Source organism: Gossypium hirsutum, chromosome A10 (assembly GCF_007990345.1).
Source record: "Gossypium hirsutum isolate 1008001.06 chromosome A10, Gossypium_hirsutum_v2.1, whole genome shotgun sequence".
Classification (NCBI taxonomy): domain Eukaryota; kingdom Viridiplantae; phylum Streptophyta; class Magnoliopsida; order Malvales; family Malvaceae; genus Gossypium; species Gossypium hirsutum.
The window spans coordinates 32,307,115-32,316,985 of NC_053433.1; the positions used below are offsets into that span (position 1 = coordinate 32,307,115).

The window sequence follows — 9,871 nt, forward strand, 5'->3', positions numbered from 1 at the left end:
TCATATATGTAAATCTAAGCACATCAGTCATACGGAAACATAAGGGCATAATCGTCATTTTACCATACAGGGGTATTACAGTCACTTTACCCTACAGGGGCATTACGGTCTTTTTACCTATTAGGGGTATTTTAGTCATTTCACCTACAAGGGTGTTTTGCTAAATCTACAAACCAAGGGTATTTCAATAATTTTGCAAACCAATAGTATTTCTATAATTTTTAGAAAGTCAAGGGTATTTCTGTAATTTTGTAAATTAGGGGTATTTCTGTAATTTTTAAATTAAGGGTATTTTAGTAATTTTCCAAATCAGGGTATTTTGGTAATTTTCCAAATCAAGGGTATTTCAGTAATTTTACAAGTGGGGGGTATTTCGGTAATTTTATAGGTTGAGGGTATTTCAGTAATTTTACAAACCAGGGGTACTTTGGTAATTTTGTAAACCAAAGGTATTCAGTAATTCTACCCTACAAGGGCATTTTAGTAATTCTACCCTACAGGGGCAATTCAGTAATACTAGCCTAGAGATTCACATAGTCCAAACCAATATTTTCTACACAATCATACAATTTATCCACTTGGGCCCCACCTGGCCCATCGTGGCCCAAAGCAATCTAAGCCCACGAGAGCACTCATGATGGCTTCAACCAATATGTCAAAGCTCCCACACGTGCGCTCGCACGCTCGTGTGGCTGCCATCGTCGTGTGACCGGCATTTTGGCATTCTGGCATTTGCCGTTCTACAGCTAGAGTAGTGTGAAATACACACCTGTTTATGAGAACGTGCCGAAGTCCACGATCACCAACCTTGCCACATCCTGCATTTAGTCTTGCTCCCCAACTCATCTGGTTCACTCTATTTAAAACCAACTTCTCACCAATTCTCATGTTAGCTTCCCGATGTGGGATTATTTTCAACCACTAAGAAAATTCCTTATTTTCTTATGACCACTTCAACCACAGAGTTCCAGTCCAACACCACCTCCTACACAACTCAAATCACAAAATAAATACTCCCTTACGCATCCCAAGACTTGAACCTAAGACCTCACAGTTGCACAACACGCCAACTTGCAACTACACCACAAGCTCTTTCTGTCATATTTTTCCTCAATTAATTATAAGTTCTATAGGCCAAGGTCTAGGTTCCTTTAAAAGAAAAATCAAAATAAATTACAAGAGCCAAGACTTGAACCTTAGACCTCCTGCTTATCACCCATGCCTTTTTCCACTAGGCCACATGCTCCCTTGTGTTATTTATTTATCATAATAATTTAAAAGGCCTCCATCCAAGCACCCAGGGTTTTATTCACTTAAAACCAAAATATTTGCTAAAGCCCAGGTTTGAACCCAAGATTTCTCCAACACTTCTCAGGGCCATTAACCACCAAAGTAGACATTTAATTATGTCATTTCTTTTTACAATTAAATGCTTACATACAACCTCCTTACGGACCCATGCTCAAGGCCCAAAACTTCTAGGCCCAAATTCGGGGCGTTACAGTACAAGTCTAGCTATACATGCTATTTTATAACCTGTGATAGTGTGATATCTCCTGAACATTGTAAAACATATTTTTAGATAGCAATAACATCCAATCGGGCTGACTTCGATGAAGTAGAGAGCAACGCTCAGCCTCCATTCACAGAGGTGCATCAAGTGGTACTGTAACACCCCTAACCCGTATCTGATGCTGTAATAGGGTTACGAGGCATTATCGGATATCACATCTCATTAACATACATTTAAGCAATCATAATCAACATCCATTCATATGAATCATATTGTCCCTAATAAGGTCTTACGAGACCTTAAAACATGCTTAAAAGAGGTTTGGGACTAAACCGATAACATTAACAAACTTAAGGAAACATAGAAAATTTTCCAAAATTTAAGGGTCACACGGCCGTGTGAACAGGCCATGTGCCTCACCCGGCTACCAGATATGCCTGTGTCATAGGCCGTGTGAAAACAGGGCATACATACTGACTTGTACCACACGGACGAGGACATGCTCCTGTGCCGGGCCGTGAAATCTAGGGGGTTACTGACCTGGGTCACATGGCCGTCCGCATGCCCATGTGCCAGCTCGTGTGCCACACACGACCAGTAGATATGCCCGTGTGTGTAACACCCCTAACCCGTATCCATCACTAGACTAGGGTTATGAGGCATTACTGGACACATCAGAACATTTCGTAGTCACTTTACAATCAAAAGTCAAACATCGTCATATTATAATCAGACATAAACATTAAGTTCCTTTCTTAGGCCAATGAGACCATAAACATGCATTAGTAAGAGGTCATGTAGCACCCCTAACCCGGCCCAGACGTTATGGCCGGATCCGACATGCCACATCGAAGCATTCAAAACATTTTCGATCCAGAAAGAAAACTTACTGAGTGTTTTAAAAGATGATTTCATTATAGGTTAAAGTGAATGGAAGCTGTGCACCAGGTAGGAAACCGAAAAAGAGGAGGTGAGTCCATCGGACTGCTTAAGTACCAAACTCCCTTCGGATCCAATCCTAGACATGCAAACCGCCATTGCCATACCTTAACGTCATGTATATTTCTAGGAAACCGATTTGATTAAGTCATTTTTAGGAAAAGTGATTAATTTTGGAAAATATCTTCATTGCGAAAGCTTTGCTTGTTTTTGTGTTATTTTGAAATCAATTACTGTTTTTGAAAACGCGCCTTAAAGCTATCCAATTTCAACAGTTAAATATAAATATTACCTATCTTAATAAAACATATAAAAACCATCAAAAATAAATAAGCGGCCTTATTACATTTAAAAGCCCAAAACCTCAAACGTAATTAAAAGGATGTCCAGTTCACCAGAAGAAAATCAAACTTTCAGAACGGGTGGCCACTCCGAATTCCCTCACAGCTCCAAGCCCACTATGGTTGGGGATTTCCTGCGTGGATGAAAATAAAAGGGGTGAGTTCGGGGAAACTCAATGTGTAAGGAAAACCCATTCAAAGCCCAAGTCAGCTCAAGCCTATTGGGCCTAAGCCCATTCAGGTAACAGTGGTACTGGACCAGAGCCCTTTTCAGATTACAATAAACTGGGCCTTAGCCCCTTATTCAGATAACAGTATGGCCCATAGGCCCATTTCAAAAAACATGCAACATCAATAACATATGCAAGCCCATCTGGGTAGACTACTCAACCCACCAACCACTACACTCCACCCGTACCAGCCCTACACTCCATGTGGGGAATAGCTCAACCCACCCAGCCCAAAACTCCACAGTTGCAGCCTTGTTGCTCAGTTAACAGTAAATTGAGGCAAAGCCTCCAGTACGTGGACAAGCCACTTTCAGTACTTCCTCCGTCAATATCCCAATCCCATGCATCAGATAATAATAACATGGCATGCAGTAAATAACAACAGTCAAACATGCATTTAGGTCAATTTAACCCTAGGCATATTTCGGTAATTTATCTACTAGGGGTAAAACTGTAAATTTTTCACTTTTAAAGGTATTTTAGTAATTTATCTATTTTTGGGTTTTTCATGCATATTCCTACTTTTCACGTACTAACAGAATCACGTACCAAGAGTTCTTACCGAATTGGGCCCGTTGGCCCATCATTCCAATTTTGGCCCATTAAGCCTAAAAATATCGAGGGCGCAGAAATCATGCACTTTGCAGTCCAAATTTTGCAGCTTACCAAAAACATTAATCGATTTACCTCACGAGCATTCGCACACTCGCAAATCTAAAAAATACAGATTTTCGGCATTTCAGCTTTTCGACTTTTGCCGATCCAGACTAAGAAAGAGGGTGTTAGTTACACACCTGTTTGCGATGATATGCTGACGAGATCCACACACGAACTGCCTACAATTGGATTACTAACACATTAATCTAACTATTCAAATACGAACTACGTATTAACCCCTTACAATATTCGGCCAACCACACCTATAGATCATAGTAAGCTTATAAGAAAACAATAAGCAACTCATTAACAAATTTTTGTCAATGTTTACCACATAATCATAATTTCACTGCAAGCTGTCTTCTTGAGAAACAGTCACTAAATTATTTATAACTGAGCTAAGAAACTCCAAATTAAGTGCCGTTAATTTTCCCTGAAAATAGACTCATATATATTTTATCCATAAAATTTTCAGAATTTTTGGTATGGCCAATCAATACCAGATTTTTCGTAAAGTTTCCCATGTTTCACTGTTTGACTAATCTGACTACTCTTCATTACGAATCAAATTTCTCATTGTAAAAATTTCAAAATATGTTCTTGTTTATTCCATTTGAAACTAGACTCATTAAGCTTTAATTACATAATTTATGCAGCTTCTAACTCATCTCCCACAATTTATGGTGATTTTCCAAAGTCACGTTACTGCTACTGTCCCAAGCAGATTTATTACCAAATCACTCTTTCACACCTAACTTGCATGCTTGTTATTTAAACATGTATATCACCAATGAATCATCACATATCTATGATTTTACTTAAGTATAATCTCCATTTCATCATTTTAAAGCACAACATGTTAGCCAATTTTTCCCCTTAGCATCGAAGGCACATGCATGCTCATTTGTTTGGCTCAACTTCACCTATCTTCCATTTTTCATCAAAAGAACATGAAACAACAACCATTTCCTTCATTTTAATTCATGACTAAATGCTCACAACACAACTAAAAACCAAAATATGCTTCAAGAGTTAAGGTAGAATCAAGAAGAACTCATGAACCTCAAACTAAAAGCAAACTACCATGAACTTACCTTCAATTTTCTTCCCCAAGTGACCGAACATTCAAGAGTTTTCTCCTCTCCTTTCTCTTCTCTAACTTTAGGCTATGATGAACAAAGATGGACAAAACTTTGTTCTTTTCACCCCTTTTTCTTTTAATAAAATTTCATATTTCATCCATTTAATTCTTTAATACAAAAGACATGAAATGCCTATCATGGAACATTTACCTAAACCATTATCATGGAACATTTACGTAATCCATTATCATGGAACATTTACCTAACCCATTATCAATTTTTACCATGAATTATGGATATCAAGTGCTCATATTGTCTACAACAACATGATGGCTGGCCACTTCATGTAAAATGGGAGGTTTGTCATGCAAATCCTCCTATTTTGCACTCCTATTTATTTGGCCACTTCAATTTAGCCTATAGCATTTTCAAGCATTTTCACATAGGTTCTATTTCATAATTTCACCCCCTTTTTCTTATGGAACAAAAATTAACTAAAATTGTCGGGTTCTATCTTAAGCTTGGGCCTTCTAGAGGCCCACTAACATAATTAAACTTATGCCAACATTCACAGAATTCCCAAAAATTAGGGCGTTACAGGTCAGGACTAAACCGAGCACATTCAAAAATTTTAACACTTAGAAAAGTTTTCCATTCTGTTGAGGTCACGCGTCCGTGTAACCAGGTCGTGTCAAAACAGAGTTTACATATTGACTTTTCTCCACGGCCAACAGACACGCCCGTGTGCTATGGCCGTATGGTTCTTAGCTAACTACTGACTTAAACCCACGGCCAATAGACATTCCTTGTGCTATGGCCATGTGGAACAATGCAGGCTTGGTTTAAGCCACATTGCCACCCCTTTTTGGGTCAACATACAAGCATGGAAACAAGCATATATGCACAATCCAATCAACCAATTTTTCATGCTAAAACACATATAACTCATATATAAACCTTACCTATTTATAATGAACATAGTGTAAGATTATATCAAATTATCATACAATCTCATTCCAAAAACTCACCACACTTACCATTTTCTTTATCCAACTAAGCATACTACAATTTCAAATTAACATCACATATCATAAACCATTATCAACTATGAAGTTCAAACACAAATTAGCCAATTCACATGGCCAAATATATATACATCACAAAACATACTTCCACAACTACTAGCCTATACATGCCATACTTCAAATATATATATTCAAAAATAAAAAAATGAAGTTCGATAGTGTGCTGATGATCCTAGAAGATCCTTGAGCTTGCAATAGCTACGATATCTACAAAACAATTCAAACACACATACACAGTAAGTTTTCAAAACCTTACTAAGCTCGTACTCAAATCATCAACATTATATGAAACATATGAGTATTTGCACAATGTCAATCCATAAGATCATATCAACTCAATGAAATTCACTTACATAATATCATCTACCACTTAGGTATCATACATACCTGGATCTTCCCGTACTTATTCAATTGCATAATTACCTCTTGTTGAATGTTATAAGACTTTCCATAGCTTATTCATATTTTGAACATCCACACACATAGTGCTATAAGGTTAGCCAAAGCTAGAATATTTTTGCACACTTAATGCCATCTCAAATAACCGAGAATAAGTCAGTATCGCACACTTAGTGCCAAAATTAATATAAATCTCACACTTAGTGCTAAAGCTTTCAATTCATCATCATATACATTCAACTCAATTATTTAAACATCTATGTATAATCAAAACAGAAATATGCACTTATAATACCATGTTCTACTACGAACTTACCTCGTACTCGAAGTTCTCGACTTGAACGTTTATTCTACAATTTTTGACTTCCCTCAGTCTAAATCTGAATTCCTCTTTTCTTGATCTAAATGTATTCAAAATTAACCCTTTTATTCACCAAATCATTCAAAACAATCCATATACACACAATTAAGGCATTTTGCAAAATAGCCCTCACATTTTCACATTTTGACACTTTAGTCCCTAATCCACAAAATCACAAATTACACAAAATTTGCTTGTAAACAAGCCTAGCCAAATTCTCCTAGCTCTTATACAAATCCATACATTTCATTTATTTCACATTTTAGTCCTCCAAAATAACATTTTTACAATTTTGCCCAAAATATCAATTTCATCAAAAATCCGAAGACAAAACATATTAATCACATACCAAGCTTCCATAATTCATTATTTAACAACATAAAAATCACATATTCAACAAATTCATCTCATGAACACGTCATCAATTCCACAAATTATGACATGGGCTAGATAGTAGACTAAGCAACAATCTCAAAAATATAAAAATCATCAAAACCAAAACTAAAACATACCTTAATTCAAGCTCAAAGTGCCGAAACCCTAGCGATAAACCGTAATTTATACATATTTTTATCCCATGCTTAGCACATTTATGGATGATTTCTCCTTAGAATTGTTTTTAATTTCATGCTTTATACTTAGGTGAGCATAGGAGAGTAAAAAAAGTGAGAAACGGGAAAAAATCAGAGAAAAAGGGGCAACATGGGAAATCAACATGGCCTGGACTTCCTCACACAGGTAGGCCACACGGCCGTGTCCATTTGGCAAAATTGAAGCACAACTCACACGGGTAGACCATAAGTTTGTGCCTATTTAACAGCCTTGACCACGGTCTGAAGCAATCGCACATGGGGGTGTCCCTGTCGGGCCCAAGTATAGTCCTATTCGAAAAAGGCCACTTTTGAGGGGTCTTAGGCATTCTAAAGCCTATTTAAACACCTGAGGTGGCACTTAGAAGACACACATAGAGTAGGAGGCAAGAAATTACTCAAGGAAAGCCGATTGATCCATCTCAGAAGCCGGATTCATCGACAAGACTGAAGATGTCCCTTCAATTTCCTTTAGGAGTTTTGAGATTTCTTTATGTTTTGTTATCTTTATTCTTTTGAGATGTTTTCTTTCATAATTATGAACTAAACCCATTAAATACCTAAGGGGAATGAAACCTAAGACGGATCTTGTTATTATTATCTGAATTGTATGATAAATATTTGATTTGTTCTTAATTATGTGTTCTTAATTCTTGTTTTAATATTCCAGGATATTGATTCAAGTTAATGCGCTTATTCAGAGGAGCAAAAGTCCCTGTCTAAGAGTAAATTTGTCATAATTAAGCGGAGTTTATTGCATGCCTAGTGACAAGATTTTACCGGATTGGGGCGAAACCTAATATGGGAATCCATAAATTGAGTTAATGCAACACTAGGGTGTTAATTAGAAAGAGATTTCAAGTAATCAACATAGGGCTAGACGTTATTAGTCTCGAGAGAGATAATAATATAACCTAGGGATTTCTACGGATCAAGTCAAATGTCTAAATCGTCTGATTCAGAGTTAAATAACAAGTGAAGTCTAGGTGGATTTTTCCTTGGGTATTGTCTTAATCAATCAAGTTTTCCCAAAAGCTTTTCCCCAATTTTTTCTCTGTGCAACCTTAGTTTAGTTAATTAGTTTAGATAAACAAATCCCTTAATTTTTAGGCTAGATAATAAAAATAAAGTAATTACTAGTACTCTTGGTTCCTTTAGGTTCGACAATCCGGTTTTGCTAAAGCGATACTACTATTCGATAGGTACACTTGCCTTCATCCTGATAATAGTTAGTTTCAAGAACGATTAATTATAATTTTATAAAATTTATCGTGAATATCACATACCAAGTTTTTGGCACCATTGCCGAGGAGCTACAATATTAAGAACACTCGATATTTATTACTTTAGCCATTTTACTTTATTTGCAATTTAAATTTTTATTTTCTTTTCTAATTTTCTCTTTTATTCGCTTCTGACAGGTTTTTCTAGTTTATGACCAGAAGAAACCCGTCAGGACCATTACTTTTTGATAGTGAGATTGATCGCACAGCTCGTAGAAACCAAAGAGAAATAAGGCAAAACTTAAGATACACAGAGGAAGAGCAAGAGGATGATATTCAAACCACAACCGAGGAGATGGCGAAAAATCAGGAAAATCTACTATCTCTTGCGATTGCTGCTGATCCAGTAAATCAAAGTCCTGCTCCGCGCACTATGTATGATTATGCTAAACCAAATTTAACAGGAACTGAGCCAAGTATAGTTAGGCCTGCTATTGTTGCAAATAATTTTGACCTGAAAACTAACACGATTCAAATGATACAACAATTTGTTCAGTTTGATGGTTTGCAGGATAAGGATCCAAACAATCACTTGGCAAATTTTGTGGAGTTTTGTGACACATTTAAAATCAATGGCGTTTATGATGATGCCATACGCCTTTAGTTATTTCCCTTTTCATTAAGGAATAAGGCTAAACAGTGGTTGAACTTGTTACCACGAGGGTCAATCACTACTTGGGAACAAATGAATGAAAAGTTTTTACTAAAATATTTTCCGCTGGCTAAAACGGCTAAATTAAGGAATGATATCTCCTCATTTGTGCTGATGGATCTAGAAACACTCTACGATGCATGGGAGTGATACAAGGATCTATTGAGAAGGTGCCCTCACCATGGGTTACCACTCTGGCTACAGGTTCAAACTTTTCACAATGGCCTGAATCCTTCGACTAGACAGATAGTTGATGCAGCCGCTGGTGGGACTAACAATAATAAGACACTTGAGGATGCTTATAAATTTATAGAAGAGATGACACTGAATAATTATCAGTGGCAAGTCATGAGGACAAAGCCAACGAAAGCAGTCGGCATTTTTAACGTTGATTCAGTCACCATGCTCTCTAATCAGGTAAAACTTTTGAATAGAAAAATTGACAGTTTTTTTTGGTTCTTCACAGGTTCACCCAGTAATGCAATGCAAGTGGAGGAGGGACGAGCAATTCAGAATACCTACCTTATGGCCACATCATAGAAAACGAGCAATTAAATTATATGGGTAATAATCCTCAACCTTAAAATAATCCTTATAGTAACCTTACAATGTAGGATGGAGGAACCACCCAAATTTCTCATGGGGAGGCCAAGGGAATCAAAGACCACCACCACCTCCAGGCTTCCAACAACCACCTTAGCAACAAGAAAAGAAGTCGAACCTTGAGGAGATGCTAGCA

At 37.0% G+C, this 9,871-nt stretch overlaps 1 non-coding gene across 1 annotated transcript; it reads right to left on the reverse strand.

Annotated features, from left to right (window-relative positions):
• Window positions 1-9,213: 9,213 nt before the first annotated feature.
• Window positions 9,214-9,320, reverse strand: LOC121209137 (small nucleolar RNA R71). The gene has a single exon (XR_005904254.1). It is a non-coding gene; the product is annotated as a small nucleolar RNA R71 (small nucleolar RNA).
• Window positions 9,321-9,871: the final 551 nt, after the last annotated feature.